The sequence below is a fragment of the Schistocerca piceifrons genome, chromosome 3 (assembly GCF_021461385.2).
Source record: "Schistocerca piceifrons isolate TAMUIC-IGC-003096 chromosome 3, iqSchPice1.1, whole genome shotgun sequence".
Classification (NCBI taxonomy): Eukaryota; Metazoa; Arthropoda; class Insecta; order Orthoptera; family Acrididae; genus Schistocerca; species Schistocerca piceifrons.
In genome coordinates this window covers 601,093,607-601,112,505 of record NC_060140.1, presented here as the reverse complement: position 1 = coordinate 601,112,505, position 18,899 = coordinate 601,093,607, and the positions used below count along the sequence as shown (strand labels likewise).

General features: G+C 43.9%; 8 non-coding genes across 8 annotated transcripts; all 8 read left to right on the top strand.

The window, feature by feature from the left end:
• The first annotated feature begins 2,630 nt into the window (after positions 1-2,630).
• Positions 2,631-2,837, top strand: LOC124790965. The gene has a single exon (XR_007016415.1). It is a non-coding gene; the product is annotated as a small nucleolar RNA U3 (small nucleolar RNA).
• A 953-nt stretch (positions 2,838-3,790) lies between these two features.
• On the top strand, positions 3,791-3,909 carry LOC124791083. Its single transcript, XR_007016516.1, has one exon. It is a non-coding gene; the product is annotated as a U5 spliceosomal RNA (small nuclear RNA).
• A 2,411-nt stretch (positions 3,910-6,320) lies between these two features.
• Positions 6,321-6,527, top strand: LOC124790964. The gene has a single exon (XR_007016414.1). It is a non-coding gene; the product is annotated as a small nucleolar RNA U3 (small nucleolar RNA).
• Positions 6,528-10,172: 3,645 nt separating this feature from the next.
• LOC124791082 lies at positions 10,173-10,291 on the top strand. Its single transcript, XR_007016515.1, has one exon. It is a non-coding gene; the product is annotated as a U5 spliceosomal RNA (small nuclear RNA).
• Positions 10,292-12,702: 2,411 nt separating this feature from the next.
• Positions 12,703-12,909, top strand: LOC124790963. Its single transcript, XR_007016413.1, has one exon. It is a non-coding gene; the product is annotated as a small nucleolar RNA U3 (small nucleolar RNA).
• Positions 12,910-13,862: 953 nt separating this feature from the next.
• LOC124791029 lies at positions 13,863-13,981 on the top strand. Its single transcript, XR_007016469.1, has one exon. It is a non-coding gene; the product is annotated as a U5 spliceosomal RNA (small nuclear RNA).
• Positions 13,982-16,391: 2,410 nt separating this feature from the next.
• On the top strand, positions 16,392-16,598 carry LOC124790992. The gene has a single exon (XR_007016439.1). It is a non-coding gene; the product is annotated as a small nucleolar RNA U3 (small nucleolar RNA).
• Positions 16,599-17,551: 953 nt separating this feature from the next.
• LOC124791081 lies at positions 17,552-17,670 on the top strand. Its single transcript, XR_007016514.1, has one exon. It is a non-coding gene; the product is annotated as a U5 spliceosomal RNA (small nuclear RNA).
• The last annotated feature ends 1,229 nt before the right edge of the window (positions 17,671-18,899 follow it).

Below are 18,899 nucleotides of genomic sequence, written 5' to 3'. Positions count from 1 at the left end.
TCACCCATGCCGCCTCCTTTCTCCAGCAGACCTTGTCTGAGGCCGTGGAGGCCCACGTCCCTACTGTTGCCATCCACCCCCACCGTCCTACCTTACCACCACAGGCCGTCCTCCTCCTCCGTGAATCCCGTCGTCTCTACCGTGCCTTCCTCCGCACGCGTGACCCGGACACCCTACGACGCCACCGGCAACTGCAGCGACACATTCGAAATTTGCTCGCGGCCAAGAAACGCCGGGACTGGCGACAGACATGCACCCGTTTAACTGCTACCCTCCCTATAAACTCGTCCAAGTTCTGGACCGCCTTCCGTCGCCTTACCGGAACTAAACCCTCCCCCTACTATCCTCTTCTCCACGATGATCGCCCCTTTCCTGACGCCCTTAGTAAGGCCAATCACTTTGCCTCCTACCTGTCCGATGTGTTTTCCATCCCTGATGATCCCCAGTTCGATTACTCCCTCTTCCCAGATATCCGCGATCGAACTGATACCTCTGTCCCTCCCCTCGCTCCTGGTTTCCAGTACTTGGACAACATTCCACACACGGACCTTAATGCCCCCATCACCACACAGGATCTCATCAATACACTCCGCACCAAACGCAACACCGCTCCTGGTCACGATCGTGTCACCTACCGTCACCTTCGTGAAGCTCCTGTCTCTTTTCTCTCCACCCTGGCCAGGCTCTACAATGTAGTCCTGTCCACCGGTTACTACCCCGACCTGTGGAAAACCTCCCGTATCCTCATGTTCCTCAAACCTGGCAAACCGCCGTCCGCCGTCTCCTCCTACCGTCCCATCAGCCTTACCTCGGTCTTCAGCAAGGTCCTGGAATCTATCCTCACCCGCCGCATCCACCAGCATCTCCGCCAGCACCGCCTCCTCCCCGTCACCCAGTGTGGCTTTCGGCCGTCCTTCTCTTCCGACGATCTTCTCCTTCACCTCACTCATCTCCTTTCCGAACAGCTCAATTCCCGTCGCTCCGCAATCTTCCTCTCTCTTGACCTCGAACGCGCATATGACCGCGTATGGCATTCCGGTCTCCTCTTCAAGCTCCAAACCTTCGCCCTTCCCATTAACTACGTTCGTCTGATCGGTTCCTTTCTCTCCCGCCGTCCTTCCTATGTCACCATCCATAACACCGATTCCTACACCTTTTTCCCCTCCGCCGGTGTGCCCCAAGGCTCCGTCCTCTCCCCCCTTCTGTACTTGTTGTACACGGCGGACATGCCGCCGCCGTCACCCCCCGTCCACCTTCTCCAGTTTGCCGATGACACCGCCTTCCTTGCCCTTGCCCCCACCCTGCGACGCTCCCAACACCTTCTCCAATCCCATCTTGACCGGTTCACCGCTTGGTGCAACCAGTGGTTGCTCAAGGTCAATCCTTCCAAAACCCAGGCGATCATTGTAGGCAAAACCACTCCCTCCTTCCGCCTCCTTGATTTCTATCTCACCGTTTATGGCCGTCCCATCGCTCTCACCCCCACCCTTAAGTACCTTGGCGTCACCCTCGACCGTCGCCTCTCCTGGACTCCCCATCTCCAGACAATCCAAGCCAAGGCACGTTCCCGACTCCGTCTCCTCAAGCTCCTTTCCGGCCGAACGTGGGGTCTGGACCCCTCCACCATCCTCCACACCTATAAGTCCCTCATCCGCCCTATCCTCTGTTACGCCCATCCCGCCTGGATCTCCGCCCCCCCTTCCTTTTATAAATCCCTCCAAATCCTTGAACGCCATGCTCTCCGCCTTGCCTATCGCATCCGTCTCCCTTCCCCCACGCGGATCCTGTATGACCTTCTCCCCTTCCCCCACCTCCTCTTCTTCCTCGAAAGGATACGCATCCTATACACCTCCCGTAAACTCGATCCTCCTCACCCGCTTGTCTCCCCGATCCTCTCCCACCCCCGCCCGCTGCCACGCCTGTACTCCCACGTCCCACCCGGTCTCCATCTCTCCACCCTCCTTACCCTCTCCCAAGGTGGCTTCCGCCAGCTCCCCCTCCCTGATGATGCCCTCCTCCCCTCCATCTACCCCTCCTACCAACTTTGATCCTCCCACCCTCCTCCTGTGCTTGCTCCTCGGGGCACCCTCCCTCCCTTCTCTCCCCTTTCCCTCCCTCCTCCTTTTCTCGTCCCTCGTCCCCCGGGCCCCCCCCTCCCCTGTCCCTATCCTCCTGTCCCCGTCTCCTAAGCCATGGCATCCTCTTTTCCTCCCCTCTCCCCCTCCTCATCCCTGTTGCCCTCTTGGCAGGTCCCCGGACTCGCACACGCTCAGTGGACATTCGCGCGCCGGAGATCACCGCCATCAGTGTATCGTGTGTGCCGTCATGTTTAGTGTTCAGTGTTTACCGTCACACTCCATCGTTCACCAGTGCCATCGTCTCCTTCAGTGTTTGTGCGTCGTCTCAACAGTTTGCAGTGTGGCTTATCGTCGAGTGTGAACGGCTCCGTGTTTGTTTCTCTGTGTCTCCTGTTTATTGCCCACCGTTTTGTAACTTTTATGTTTTTCTCCTGTTTTTGCTGATTGTACCTTCTATGGCTGAAGAGCAGCGTAGTATGCTGCTGACAGCCTGCCTGCTGTACAGGCTTTAAAATAACAATAAAGTAAAAAAAAAAAAAAAAGCTTGCAAGCAAGATCATACTTCACAGGATCATTTCTGTAGTATGTCTTCAACTCTCTCTAGTTCAAAGCTGGAGTAGACGTAACCACGATGATGAGTGGTAGCACTTTCCCTGAGCGTGAGGCTTGCGATCGAGATTCATCGCATCTTGGTTGTAATCGATGATCGTTCACCACATTCTGAGGGATGTGGGAAGGGAATAGCGCTTTCCGAGTGGTGGTTTTATTATATAGATTAGAAGCGTAAGTCATACCTTTGGTATCGGGACACGCGTCGTTGCAGAAATGTCGCTGCAGGTTGTGGAAGGACTTTGATTGCCACATGTCATGAAAGCTTTGTGGAAGTTTCTCGAGTGTCACGGGGACGAGCCATTTGATTTGGCCTGCTCCAAGTGCTAGGCTTGGATGACAACGACGTACTTTTGAGTTACAAGAATGAGTGAGCAACACAAGAAGAGTGCAATTGATGACCATAAAAAGCTGACACACAACACAGTCTTGATAATCACCACTAATGCATGATGTACGAAACATTTAGGAGGAGCACGTTTGGCTAGCAAACATGAATTGAGTGATTTGCAAGGCACTGTTATCTGCAAGAAGGAATGCATGAAATTGGCAAATGAATAAGACTGGTTCAAATACTATCGACAGAAATTTTATTTCTGTTGTCAACTAGTATTAATTAGATGTGTGGGAGTAGGGGGATATTTCCCTTGCACCATACATCTACATACACGTTGCGTCTGATGTGGCCTAGATTTGCGTACAAAGAACTGTCTAGTTGTCAGTTTTTTCAGTGAACGAGTGTGGTAGGGAGGAGAGAGATTAGTGTTAGATGCAGAGCAGTGCGGGCAGTTGTGTGTCGGACGTTGTATGTCGGACGGTGAGTCGCCGACAGGAATTAGGCGTGCTGCCATCTGTCGGCAGGTGAGGTAATGAAGCAGCTTGAATGGTGACAGAAATGATGGAAATAGTTAACTAAAGAGTAATAGCGACGACATTTGGTAGACACGTGTTTCAGCGTTGACAGTTAGTTTGGGGTGTGTGCTTGCATGACAGTGGAAGTCTGTTGACGGTAGAGAAGTAGACAAGACGGAAAGAATTTTCCGCGTTCTCGCGGAGAAGTAATAGAGAAGCAGCCATAAGTATTGAAGTGAGGGCGTTGATCGGCACTCTGGTTTCCCTTCAAAACGAATAAATCTTTCGCCTTTTACTAAAGATTTCCGTGGAGGGGAACATTAAATGAGTCTACAAGGTATTTTTCGTAGTGCTCGGCTATTGCTGAGCCATCATCACAAGTGAAAACGTAATGTAAGTAGCAAGAGGTAGATTGTGTTGTGTGAATGAAGGGCGTGGAGTAGCGGATGACGTTGGTTCAGGCAGATATTTGTTTTTTTAAAATTTGAAATTGTAATAGGCCGTGTCGTAGTATAATGAAACAAGTACATTTGCCCTGAAATGGCGTGCAGTGTGTTAGACGATTGTGTAAAGAGAGAGCTACAGGACTACCTGGAAACACTTGGTGAACCCTTGCCGTACCTCAGTTCTAGATGATTTGAGAGTGTTTACTTGCACTGCAGTTGCACAACAGCATATAAACTGATATTTGGAAGTGAATGATGAATGATAGGCTTTGTAAGAAATACTGGTATGTGATTAGTAGATTATGTTTTGAAACCCAAAATTATTTTTACCACAGAAGTTTGTGATTTGTAGGTATGATGTGAGTGAGCTTTGGGCCGAAGATGGTGGTTAGTTGGGCAGGATAAGTATTTAAATGGTTTTCAATAGAGTGGATATTAGTGACACTGGCTTGTTGCCATAATGTGTTTGTTCATAACAGTGTACTCAGTTGTGTAGAAGATTTAGGTGAGAAAGAGACAGTTGTTGAATATGACATAAATAGCTAGAAATGAAGTAAGTAGCAATTTCCTGCTAGGTGTAGTTTGGGTATGGTGTGTCTCAGTGAGAGAGAAATCTTGAAATTGAAGGGTTGTTCCTAGCTACAGTCTTGGAAACTATGTATCTGCTGTTGACTCCAATGTTTTCAAGATTACTTGTGTACAAAATTGGGCAGACTTTGCAGTTTCTTCTTCAGTAAATCAGTGGAAGGTGGTGCAGATAATGGTAAAAATGTTCAGTGCCTCCTGTGAGTTGTTGATGCTGCTTGTCTTTTAAGTAAAATTGATAGGGGCTCTTGATTGACCCAGCCATACACAGAGCTGGTGCATACTTGGCTTGAGAAGACTTTGGTCAGTAAATGATGAAATACCAACACAGTGCTCACAACAAAGCTCCTTTCCCTGCATTCTAGTTTCCCTCGGGTATAGAGTGACATGATATTGGCAGAGGATGTGCAGATAATCACTTTGATCAGGCTGTTTGTTTTTTTAATGCTCTTTTACCAGAATCCATGCATAGTGATAACTGTGTTCTCTGGTGGAACACGATGAGAACATTGTGTGAAGTGCACGGAAGTAGCTATTTGAGTATGTATGAAAATGTGAGGTAACCACTGTTACTCCTAAATTTCTGTGGAATAAAGTTTTCTGTATGTGTGTGTGTTTGAAAATCCCAGAGGTTCAAGTTGGTAGTTTATATGTTGCAAGCGAAAAAAGCTTTTTAGTAAACTGAGGCACTAGCATTAGTTTCCTGTTCACTGTGACAAGGAAGCTAGTATAAAAAGTAGTTTGTGGTTTTGCTTGCAAAGAAGTGCTCATGGGATGAAAGCACTGCTTGGGATTATTCTGAGATGATGGGGGGGATTGCTAAACATGTAGCATTTTAGTAAGGAGCTTGTCGGAGTAGTTGTATAGTTGTAAAATTATTTGTTATTTTATGAGAAATTTCTTTATTCATAGCACATGGGCCATCATAGTTGAAGCATACAGATTGGCATGGCATGCGTAGGTCTGTAAAATGTCCTGACAGTGATGTTCATAGAGACTTGTTGTGTACTTTGATTCTTCATCTGTTTAACAGTAGACATAAGAAATGTATTAGTGGAGCAAGTAGCTGTGAAATTACTGGTGTATGATTGATAGTATGGACGTGGCGCTGAATGGAAGTGTTTGTTCAGCTGTGGGTGTTTTCATAATTGCCATGTGAGGAAGAGCAATACTCGTGATAGGCGAAAAGAGATACAGAGAGAAACACATTTGTTGCGAGTATTGTATATCAGCAGCTCCAAGGGCGGGTATCAAGTAAGACGCAAAGTGAAACGAAAGAGGAAGTATGCATGAAAGAGGCCAAATATCGACAAGAGTTCGCACTGTTAGAGTGAGGTGAATGAGCTAGTGCTGTGCGAAAATTTTCGAAGAGAGAGGCGGTTTTAAAGAAAGCACAAGAGTCCTATGAATGCCCTCTTGTGTGTTTCTCTTTCAGTGGCTATTTGGCATGTCTGCTTGCGCCATAGAATGCTACTGTATGTGCCCCAGGCCGCCATCTAGCGGCCGGAGGTGCAAGCGGTGTTTACATACAGTCTCGCCTGAGGCAATGGTCTCTCATTTCGGAACGCAAGAAGCACTGGTAGCGCACAAAATAGCTGAGTGAGATCATGGCGGCCAAGTAAGAGTAGAAGTTGGTTCTTTGCAGAATGTCCGAGCTTGTAAATCGCGAAATGTGAAGAGTGTGTCGTATTCTCGTAGGGCGTGTTGACGGTCTCGTGGCATAAGTAGCGAGCGGTGATAGCTTGCAAGCAAGATCATACTTCACAGGATCATTTCTGTAGTATGTCTTCAACTCTCTCTAGTTCAAAGCTGGAGTAGACGTAACCACGATGATGAGTGGTAGCACTTTCCCTGAGCGTGAGGCTTGCGATCGAGATTCATCGCATCTTGGTTGTAATCGATGATCGTTCACCACATTCTGAGGGATGTGGGAAGGGAATAGCGCTTTCCGAGTGGTGGTTTTATTATATAGATTATAGTGATGGGCTAAACTGCGATTTTCCGATATCGGTGATTTCTGTGAATGCTACTTTTCAGTATCTGTTATTCTTAACTGTGATTTGTCGCAGTTAAGAGTCGCAGTTAAGGAACCTAAGTCGCGTATCCCTCCGCCACTGCTACTTCTGCTACTTCCGCGATTTCTGCGACTTCTGCTACTTCTGCGACTTCTGCGATTTCTGTGACTTCTGCTACTTCTGCGATTTCTGTGACTTCTGCTACTTCTGCGATTTCTGTGACTCCTGCGATTGCTGCGACGTACCACCGTATGAAAAAGGTACATCTGTCCACACAGAAAATTGCATCTCAACAAACCTGTCATTGGTAAGTATGTTTTACGTTTATTCTTCCGTTGGCTTTAATTTTGTATTAAAGAAACAACTGTGAAAATATTAATAGTGTAATTAATATGTAAGTAGCCGCACAGTACCGTAATAGTTCGTGTTTAGAAAATGAATTCTAACATATTGTTATGTTCATAGGTACCTGAACTACATTTCAGTCACTCAGTAAAGTGATAATTCAAAATATCATTGTCAACAGATCTGAAGAAATTGCCAGTCTTTAGACCGTTTTCGTCAGACGACAGGTTAGTTTCTAAGCGTTTTGATGGACTTAATTACTTCAGTGAGATCGTTCTTGCGAATGTGATATAGCAAATATTAGCAAATGTGATATAGCAAATATTAGCAATCTACTCTGTCAATTATATTGCTAGTAATTAGTGACAGCAAAAATTGTTTAATAATCCTTGTGTTTTTGCAGACGCAGTTCTGACTGATTACTGGTTGCTGTACATATCTATCCACATCAAGGCTGTTGAGAGAGACTCGTGAAGATTCAAGACAGTTCTTAGAGGATTTGCAGTTTAAAAGTGAAATAATTATGAAATAAGTGTATGACTGATTAAAGTGTTTTATTGAAGTTGTTGTGCGATTTTAAAGGAATAATAAATGTTAAATACATTGAGTGAATAATAAAAATCTCATTTTCCACATGTTAAGCCGTCCTATACCCGTAATTTTCCGCCACTTATTTATTGGTAAACACTTGTTGGAGAGTGACATGCCGCGCCCCCCTCCCCCCCCCCCTTTCACCACAATCTTGGTGTGACACTGACCTGTAGCATATCCCGAAGTCTACAATATGCATTTTGAGGCTGTTGATATGAAAGTGGGAAGTACAGATCTTCCAGTTAAATCAGGAATAGCTTAGTGCATTACTTGAAAGTGACACAGGAAAAGCTTACTTATGTAGGTGGTAGTAGTGTCGGCAAAAAGTTCTTGTGTGTGAAGTTGCCATGTAGAACACCAGGTGTAAAACTTTTCTCCCGAGTCTTGAACTGTGAGGCATTCATATGACTGTTTTCATTTCTCTACACTTATACAGATGTCTGAGTTCTGCTGTGTTAACATTGCAAAGTCCTGTAGGCATGTGGAGTATTAACCAAAACTGTCATATTGGAAGCAGAATCAAACACATTTGTTACGTTACTCGATATTTTCAGGAGAAAAAGGCAATGTCGCTTCTTATTAATATAATACATTCAGAGTCACAGCAGTATTTGACCAACCATAACCGATGCTGAATGTGCATGTCGTCATATAATATGAAGAGCTTATTTCAATAGTGGTACAAGTCCATTACCTACACTTTTCTGTCTATAATGCTTCTGAAATTAGTGATCCAAACAAACATAAATAAAGGCTCATCTCTAGCAAGAAGCCATATGGTGAATATTTCTGGTATCTCAACTGCAGATTTTTCAGCACTCATTTAACTTTACGACTCTATATCTCAAAATTAACAAAAATGGACTTGTACCACTATTGAAATAAACCCTTCACATGCACACACAGCACATCGATCTCGTGAGGCACAAGGCTCTCATAACGTACATACGTCGGTCAACAGATGACACTAGGAGAAGTATGTTAACTGCGCTTTTTAGTTGCTACTTGCGACTCTTAGTTGCGATTTGTCACAGAAATCGCAGATTGACTCGGTAGCGAATAGCGTAGTATGAACTTTGCTCAACAGATGGCAGTGCTAACTGCGCTTTTTAGTTGCTACTTGCGACTCTTAGTTGCGACTTGTCACGGAAATCGCAGTTAGACTCCATAGCGTATCGCAGAGATGGACGTAGTACGAACTTTGACCCACAGATGGCACTGTTAACCGCGCTTTCTAGTTGCTACTTGCGACTCTTAGTTGCGACTTGTCACGGAAATCGCAGTTAGACTCCATAGCGTATCGCAGAGATGGACGTAGTACGAACTTTGACCCACAGATGGCACTGTTAACCGCGCTTTTTAGTTGCTACTTGCGACTCTTAGTTGCGACTTGTCACGGAAATCGCAGTTAGACTCCATAGCGTACCGCAGAGATAGACGTAGTACGAACTTCGGCCAACAGATGCCACTGTTAACCGCGCTTTTTAGTTGCTACTTGCGACTCTTAGTTGCGACTTGTCACTGAAATCGCAGAAAGCAGTGCTAAATTCGACCAATAGATGGCTCACGTCTTTGAATGTGAAATACTACTTGCGACTGCTAACTGTGACTGAAATCGCAGTTAGATTCTGTAAAGTTGCTACTGTGATATCTGTGACTTCTCAGTCACTGTGATTTCTAACAGATACGCGATTTCCTGCCCACCACTAATAGATTAGAAGCGTAAGTCATACCTTTGGTATCGGGACACGCGTCGTTGCAGAAATGTCGCTGCAGGTTGTGGAAGGACTTTGATTGCCACATGTCATGAAAGCTTTGTGGAAGTTTCTCGAGTGTCACGGGGACGAGCCATTTGATTTGGCCTGCTCTAAGTGCTAGGCTTGGATGACAACGACGTACTTTTGAGTTACAAGAATGAGTGAGCAACACAAGAAGAGTGCAATTGATGACCATAAAAAGCTGACACACAACACAGTCTTGATAATCACCACTAATGCATGATGTACGAAACATTTAGGAGGAGCACGTTTGGCTAGCAAACATGAATTGAGTGATTTGCAAGGCACTGTTATCTGCAAGAAGGAATGCATGAAATTGGCAAATGAATAAGACTGGTTCAAATACTATCGACAGAAATTTTATTTCTGTTGTCAACTAGTATTAATTAGATGTGTGGGAGTAGGGGGATATTTCCCTTGCACCATACATCTACATACACGTTGCGTCTGATGTGGCCTAGATTTGCGTACAAAGAACTGTCTAGTTGTCAGTTTTTTCAGTGAACGAGTGTGGTAGGGAGGAGAGAGATTAGTGTTAGATGCAGAGCAGTGCGGGCAGTTGTGTGTCGGACGTTGTATGTCGGACGGTGAGTCGCCGACAGGAATTAGGCGTGCTGCCATCTGTCGGCAGGTGAGGTAATGAAGCAGCTTGAATGGTGACAGAAATGATGGAAATAGTTAACTAAAGAGTAATAGCGACGACATTTGGCAGACACGTGTTTCAGCGTTGACAGTTAGTTTGGGGTGTGTGCTTGCATGACAGTGGAAGTCTGTTGACGGTAGAGAAGTAGACAAGACGGAAAGAATTTTCCGCGTTCTCGCGGAGAAGTAATAGAGAAGCAGCCATAAGTATTGAAGTGAGGGCGTTGATCGGCACTCTGGTTTCCCTTCAAAACGAATAAATCTTTCGCCTTTTACTAAAGATTTCCGTGGAGGGGAACATTAAATGAGTCTACAAGGTATTTTTCGTAGTGCTCGGCTATTGCTGAGCCATCATCACAAGTGAAAACGTAATGTAAGTAGCAAGAGGTAGATTGTGTTGTGTGAATGAAGGGCGTGGAGTAGCGGATGACGTTGGTTCAGGCAGATATTTGTTTTTTTAAAATTTGAAATTGTAATAGGCCGTGTCGTAGTATAATGAAACAAGTACATTTGCCCTGAAATGGCGTGCAGTGTGTTAGACGATTGTGTAAAGAGAGAGCTACAGGACTACCTGGAAACACTTGGTGAACCCTTGCCGTACCTCAGTTCTAGATGATTTGAGAGTGTTTACTTGCACTGCAGTTGCACAACAGCATATAAACTGATATTTGGAAGTGAATGATGATTGATAGGCTTTGTAAGAAATACTGGTATGTGATTAGTAGATTATGTTTTGAAACCCAAAATTATTTTGACCACAGAAGTTTGTGATTTGTAGGTATGATGTGAGTGAGCTTTGGGCCGAAGATGGTGGTTAGTTGGGCAGGATAAGTATTTAAATGGTTTTCAATAGAGTGGATATTAGTGACACTGGCTTGTTGCCATAATGTGTTTGTTCATAACAGTGTACTCAGTTGTGTAGAAGATTTAGGTGAGAAAGAGACAGTTGTTGAATATGACATAAATAGCTAGAAATGAAGTAAGTAGCAATTTCCTGCTAGGTGTAGTTTGGGTATGGTGTGTCTCAGTGAGAGAGAAATCTTGAAATTGAAGGGTTGTTCCTAGCTACAGTCTTGGAAACTATGTATCTGCTGTTGACTCCAATGTTTTCAAGATTACTTGTGTACAAAATTGGGCAGACTTTGCAGTTTCTTCTTCAGTAAATCAGTGGAAGGTGGTGCAGATAATGGTAAAAATGTTCAGTGCCTCCTGTGAGTTGTTGATGCTGCTTGTCTTTTAAGTAAAATTGATAGGGGCTCTTGATTGACCCAGCCATACACAGAGCTGGTGCATACTTGGCTTGAGAAGACTTTGGTCAGTAAATGATGAAATACCAACACAGTGCTCACAACAAAGCTCCTTTCCCTGCATTCTAGTTTCCCTCGGGTATAGAGTGACATGATATTGGCAGAGGATGTGCAGATAATCACTTTGATCAGGCTGTTTGTTTTTTTAATGCTCTTTTACCAGAATCCATGCATAGTGATAACTGTGTTCTCTGGTGGAACACGATGAGAACATTGTGTGAAGTGCACGGAAGTAGCTATTTGAGTATGTATGAAAATGTGAGGTAACCACTGTTACTCCTAAATTTCTGTGGAATAAAGTTTTCTGTATGTGTGTGTGTTTGAAAATCCCAGAGGTTCAAGTTGGTAGTTTATATGTTGCAAGCGAAAAAAGCTTTTTAGTAAACTGAGGCACTAGCATTAGTTTCCTGTTCACTGTGACAAGGAAGCTAGTATAAAAAGTAGTTTGTGGTTTTGCTTGCAAAGAAGTGCTCATGGGATGAAAGCACTGCTTGGGATTATTCTGAGATGATGGGGGGATTGCTAAACATGTAGCATTTTAGTAAGGAGCTTGTCGGAGTAGTTGTATAGTTGTAAAATTATTTGTTATTTTATGAGAAATTTCTTTATTCATAGCACATGGGCCATCATAGTTGAAGCATACAGATTGGCATGGCATGCGTAGGTCTGTAAAATGTCCTGACAGTGATGTTCATAGAGACTTGTTGTGTACTTTGATTCTTCATCTGTTTAACAGTAGACATAAGAAATGTATTAGTGGAGCAAGTAGCTGTGAAATTACTGGTGTATGATTGATAGTATGGACGTGGCGCTGAATGGAAGTGTTTGTTCAGCTGTGGGTGTTTTCATAATTGCCATGTGAGGAAGAGCAATACTCGTGATAGGCGAAAAGAGATACAGAGAGAAACACATTTGTTGCGAGTATTGTATATCAGCAGCTCCAAGGGCGGGTATCAAGTAAGACGCAAAGTGAAACGAAAGAGGAAGTATGCATGAAAGAGGCCAAATATCGACAAGAGTTCGCACTGTTAAGAGTGAGGTGAATGAGCAAGTGCTGTGCGAAAATTTTCGAAGAGAGAGGCGGTTTTAAAGAAAGCACAAGAGTCCTATGAATGCCCTCTTGTGTGTTTCTCTTTCAGTGGCTATTTGGCATGTCTGCTTGCGCCATAGAATGCTACTGTATGTGCCCCAGGCCGCCATCTAGCGGCCGGAGGTGCAAGCGGTGTTTACATACAGTCTCGCCTGAGGCAATGGTCTCTCATTTCGGAACGCAAGAAGCACTGGTAGCGCACAAAATAGCTGAGTGAGATCATGGCGGCCAAGTAAGAGTAGAAGTTGGTTCTTTGCAGAATGTCCGAGCTTGTAAATCGCGAAATGTGAAGAGTGTGTCGTATTCTCGTAGGGCGTGTTGACGGTCTCGTGGCATAAGTAGCGAGCGGTGATAGCTTGCAAGCAAGATCATACTTCACAGGATCATTTCTGTAGTATGTCTTCAACTCTCTCTAGTTCAAAGCTGGAGTAGACGTAACCACGATGATGAGTGGTAGCACTTTCCCTGAGCGTGAGGCTTGCGATCGAGATTCATCGCATCTTGGTTGTAATCGATGATCGTTCACCACATTCTGAGGGATGTGGGAAGGGAATAGCGCTTTCCGAGTGGTGGTTTTATTATATAGATTAGAAGCGTAAGTCATACCTTTGGTATCGGGACACGCGTCGTTGCAGAAATGTCGCTGCAGGTTGTGGAAGGACTTTGATTGCCACATGTCATGAAAGCTTTGTGGAAGTTTCTCGAGTGTCACGGGGACGAGCCATTTGATTTGGCCTGCTCCAAGTGCTAGGCTTGGATGACAACGACGTACTTTTGAGTTACAAGAATGAGTGAGCAACACAAGAAGAGTGCAATTGATGACCATAAAAAGCTGACACACAACACAGTCTTGATAATCACCACTAATGCATGATGTACGAAACATTTAGGAGGAGCACGTTTGGCTAGCAAACATGAATTGAGTGATTTGCAAGGCACTGTTATCTGCAAGAAGGAATGCATGAAATTGGCAAATGAATAAGACTGGTTCAAATACTATCGACAGAAATTTTATTTCTGTTGTCAACTAGTATTAATTAGATGTGTGGGAGTAGGGGGATATTTCCCTTGCACCATACATCTACATACACGTTGCGTCTGATGTGGCCTAGATCTGCGTACAAAGAACTGTCTAGTTGTCAGTTTTTTCCGTGAACGAGTGTGGTAGGGAGGAGAGAGATTAGTGTTAGATGCAGAGCAGTGCGGGCAATTGTGTGTCGGACGTTGTATGTCGGACGGTGAGTCGCCGACAGGAATTAGGCGTGCTGCCATCTGTCGGCAGGTGAGGTAATGAAGCAGCTTGAATGGTGACAGAAATGATGGAAATAGTTAACTAAAGAGTAATAGCGACGACATTTGGCAGACACGTGTTTCAGCGTTGACAGTTAGTTTGGGGTGTGTGCTTGCATGACAGTGGAAGTCTGTTGACGGTAGAGAAGTAGACAAGACGGAAAGAATTTTCCGCGTTCTCGCGGAGAAGTAATAGAGAAGCAGACATAAGTATTGAAGTGAGGGCGTTGATCGGCACTCTGGTTTCCCTTCAAAACGAATAAATCTTTCGCCTTTTACTAAAGATTTCCGTGGAGGGGAACATTAAATGAGTCTATAAGGTATTTTTCGTAGTGCTCGGCTATTGCTGAGCCATCATCACAAGTGAAAACGTAATGTAAGTAGCAAGAGGTAGATTGTGTTGTGTGAATGAAGGGCGTGGAGTAGCGGATGACGTTGGTTCAGGCAGATATTTGTTTTTTTAAAATTTGAAATTGTAATAGGCCGTGTCGTAGTATAATGAAACAAGTACATTTGCCCTGAAATGGCGTGCAGTGTGTTAGACGATTGTGTAAAGAGAGAGCTACAGGACTACCTGGAAACACTTGGTGAACCCTTGCCGTACCTCAGTTCTAGATGATTTGAGAGTGTTTACTTGCACTGCAGTTGCACAACAGCATATAAACTGATATTTGGAAGTGAATGATGAATGATAGGCTTTGTAAGAAATACTGGTATGTGATTAGTAGATTATGTTTTGAAACCCAAAATTATTTTTACCACAGAAGTTTGTGATTTGTAGGTATGATGTGAGTGAGCTTTGGGCCGAAGATGGTGGTTAGTTGGGCAGGATAAGTATTTAAATGGTTTTCAATAGAGTGGATATTAGTGACACTGGCTTGTTGCCATAATGTGTTTGTTCATAACAGTGTACTCAGTTGTGTAGAAGATTTAGGTGAGAAAGAGACAGTTGTTGAATATGACATAAATAGCTAGAAATGAAGTAAGTAGCAATTTCCTGCTAGGTGTAGTTTGGGTATGGTGTGTCTCAGTGAGAGAGAAATCTTGAAATTGAAGGGTTGTTCCTAGCTACAGTCTTGGAAACTATGTATCTGCTGTTGACTCCAATGTTTTCAAGATTACTTGTGTACAAAATTGGGCAGACTTTGCAGTTTCTTCTTCAGTAAATCAGTGGAAGGTGGTGCAGATAATGGTAAAAATGTTCAGTGCCTCCTGTGAGTTGTTGATGCTGCTTGTCTTTTAAGTAAAATTGATAGGGGCTCTTGATTGACCCAGCCATACACAGAGCTGGTGCATACTTGGCTTGAGAAGACTTTGGTCAGTAAATGATGAAGTACCAACACAGTGCTCACAACAAAGCTCCTTTCCCTGCATTCTAGTTTCCCTCGGGTATAGAGTGACATGATATTGGCAGAGGATGTGCAGATAATCACTTTGATCAGGCTGTTTGTTTTTTTAATGCTCTTTTACCAGAATCCATGCATAGTGATAACTGTGTTCTCTGGTGGAACACGATGAGAACATTGTGTGAAGTGCACGGAAGTAGCTATTTGAGTATGTATGAAAATGTGAGGTAACCACTGTTACTCCTAAATTTCTGTGGAATAAAGTTTTCTGTATGTGTGTGTGTTTGAAAATCCCAGAGGTTCAAGTTGGTAGTTTATATGTTGCAAGCGAAAAAAGCTTTTTAGTAAACTGAGGCACTAGCATTAGTTTCCTGTTCACTGTGACAAGGAAGCTAGTATAAAAAGTAGTTTGTGGTTTTGCTTGCAAAGAAGTGCTCATGGGATGAAAGCACTGCTTGGGATTATTCTGAGATGATGGGGGGATTGCTAAACATGTAGCATTTTAGTAAGGAGCTTGTCGGAGTAGTTGTATAGTTGTAAAATTATTTGTTATTTTATGAGAAATTTCTTTATTCATAGCACATGGGCCATCATAGTTGAAGCATACAGATTGGCATGGCATGCGTAGGTCTGTAAAATGTCCTGACAGTGATGTTCATAGAGACTTGTTGTGTAGTTTGATTCTTCATCTGTTTAACAGTAGACATAAGAAATGTATTAGTGGAGCAAGTAGCTGTGAAATTACTGGTGTATGATTGATAGTATGGACGTGGCGCTGAATGGAAGTGTTTGTTCAGCTGTGGGTGTTTTCATAATTGCCATGTGAGGAAGAGCAATACTCGTGATAGGCGAAAAGAGATACAGAGAGAAACACATTTGTTGCGAGTATTGTATATCAGCAGCTCCAAGGGCGGGTATCAAGTAAGACGCAAAGTGAAACGAAAGAGGAAGTATGCATGAAAGAGGCCAAATATCGACAAGAGTTCGCACTGTTAGAGTGAGGTGAATGAGCTAGTGCTGTGCGAAAATTTTCGAAGAGAGAGGCGGTTTTAAAGAAAGCACAAGAGTCCTATGAATGCCCTCTTGTGTGTTTCTCTTTCAGTGGCTATTTGGCATGTCTGCTTGCGCCATAGAATGCTACTGTATGTGCCCCAGGCCGCCATCTAGCGGCCGGAGGTGCAAGCGGTGTTTACATACAGTCTCGCCTGAGGCAATGGTCTCTCATTTCGGAACGCAAGAAGCACTGGTAGCGCACAAAATAGCTGAGTGAGATCATGGCGGCCAAGTAAGAGTAGAAGTTGGTTCTTTGCAGAATGTCCGAGCTTGTAAATCGCGAAATGTGAAGAGTGTGTCGTATTCTCGTAGGGCGTGTTGACGGTCTCGTGGCATAAGTAGCGAGCGGTGATAGCTTGCAAGCAAGATCATACTTCACAGGATCATTTCTGTAGTATGTCTTCAACTCTCTCTAGTTCAAAGCTGGAGTAGACGTAACCACGATGATGAGTGGTAGCACTTTCCCTGAGCGTGAGGCTTGCGATCGAGATTCAGCGCATCTTGGTTGTAATCGATGATCGTTCACCACATTCTGAGGGATGTGGGAAGGGAATAGCGCTTTCCGAGTGGTGGTTTTATTATATAGATTAGAAGCGTAAGTCATACCTTTGGTATCGGGACACGCGTCGTTGCAGAAATGTCGCTGCAGGTTGTGGAAGGACTTTGATTGCCACATGTCATGAAAGCTTTGTGGAAGTTTCTCGAGTGTCACGGGGACGAGCCATTTGATTTGGCCTGCTCCAAGTGCTAGGCTTGGATGACAACGACGTACTTTTGAGTTACAAGAATGAGTGAGCAACACAAGAAGAGTGCAATTGATGACCATAAAAAGCTGACACACAACACAGTCTTGATAATCACCACTAATGCATGATGTACGAAACATTTAGGAGGAGCACGTTTGGCTAGCAAACATGAATTGAGTGATTTGCAAGGCACTGTTATCTGCAAGAAGGAATGCATGAAATTGGCAAATGAATAAGACTGGTTCAAATACTATCGACAGAAATTTTATTTCTGTTGTCAACTAGTATTAATTAGATGTGTGGGAGTAGGGGGATATTTCCCTTGCACCATACATCTACATACACGTTGCGTCTGATGTGGCCTAGATTTGCGTACAAAGAACTGTCTAGTTGTCAGTTTTTTCAGTGAACGAGTGTGGTAGGGAGGAGAGAGATTAGTGTTAGATGCAGAGCAGTGCGGGCAGTTGTGTGTCGGACGTTGTGTGTCGGACGGTGAGTCGCCGACAGGAATTAGGCGTGCTGCCATCTGTCGGCAGGTGAGGTAATGAAGCAGCTTGAATGGTGACAGAAATGATGGAAATAGTTAACTAAAGAGTAATAGCGACGACATTTGGCAGACACGTGTTTCAGCGTTGACAGTTAGTTTGGGGTGTGTGCTTGCATGACAGTGGAAGTCTGTTGACGGTAGAGAAGTAGACAAGACGGAAAGAATTTTCCGCGTTCTCGCGGAGAAGTAATAGAGAAGCAGCCATAAGTATTGAAGTGAGGGCGTTGATCGGCACTCTGGTTTCCCTTCAAAACGAATAAATCTTTCGCCTTTTACTAAAGATTTCCGTGGAGGGGAACATTAAATGAGTCTACAAGGTATTTTTCGTAGTGCTCGGCTATTGCTGAGCCATCATCACAAGTGAAAACGTAATGTAAGTAGCAAGAGGTAGATTGTGTTGTGTGAATGAAGGGCGTGGAGTAGCGGATGACGTTGGTTCAGGCAGATATTTGTTTTTTTAAAATTTGAAATTGTAATAGGCCGTGTCGTAGTATAATGAAACAAGTACATTTGCCCTGAAATGGCGTGCAGTGTGTTAGACGATTGTGTAAAGAGAGAGCTACAGGACTACCTGGAAACACTTGGTGAACCCTTGCCGTACCTCAGTTCTAGATGATTTGAGAGTGTTTACTTGCACTGCAGTTGCACAACAGCATATAAACTGATATTTGGAAGTGAATGATGAATGATAGGCTTTGTAAGAAATACTGGTATGTGATTAGTAGATTATGTTTTGAAACCCAAAATTATTTTTACCACAGAAGTTTGTGATTTGTAGGTATGATGTGAGTGAGCTTTGGGCCGAAGATGGTGGTTAGTTGGGCAGGATAAGTATTTAAATGGTTTTCAATAGAGTGGATATTAGTGACACTGGCTTGTTGCCATAATGTGTTTGTTCATAACAGTGTACTCAGTTGTGTAGAAGATTTAGGTGAGAAAGAGACAGTTGTTGAATATGACATAAATAGCTAGAAATGAAGTAAGTAGCAATTTCCTGCTAGGTGTAGTTTGGGTATGGTGTGTCTCAGTGAGAGAGAAATCTTGAAATTGAAGGGTTGTTCCTAGCTACAGTCTTGGAAACTATGTATCTGCTGTTGACTCCAATGTTTTCAAGATTACTTGTGTACAAAATTGGGCAGACTTTGCAGTTTCTTCTTCAGTAAATCAGTGGAAGGTGGTGCAGATAATGGTAAAAATGTTCAGTGCCTCCTGTGAGTTGTTGATGCTGCTTGTCTTTTAAGTAAAATTGATAGGGGCTCTTGATTGACCCAGCCATACACAGAGCTGGTGCATACTTGGCTTGAGAAGACTTTGGTCAGTAAATGATGAAATACCAACACAGTGCTCACAACAAAGCTCCTTTCCCTGCATTCTAGTTTCCCTCGGGTATAGAGTGACATGATATTGGCAGAGGATGTGCAGATAATCACTTTGATCAGGCTGTTTGTTTTTTTAATGCTCTTTTACCAGAATCCATGCATAGTGATAACTGTGTTCTCTGGTGGAACACGATGAGAACATTGTGTGAAGTGCACGGAAGTAGCTATTTGAGTAGGTATGAAAATGTGAGGTAACCACT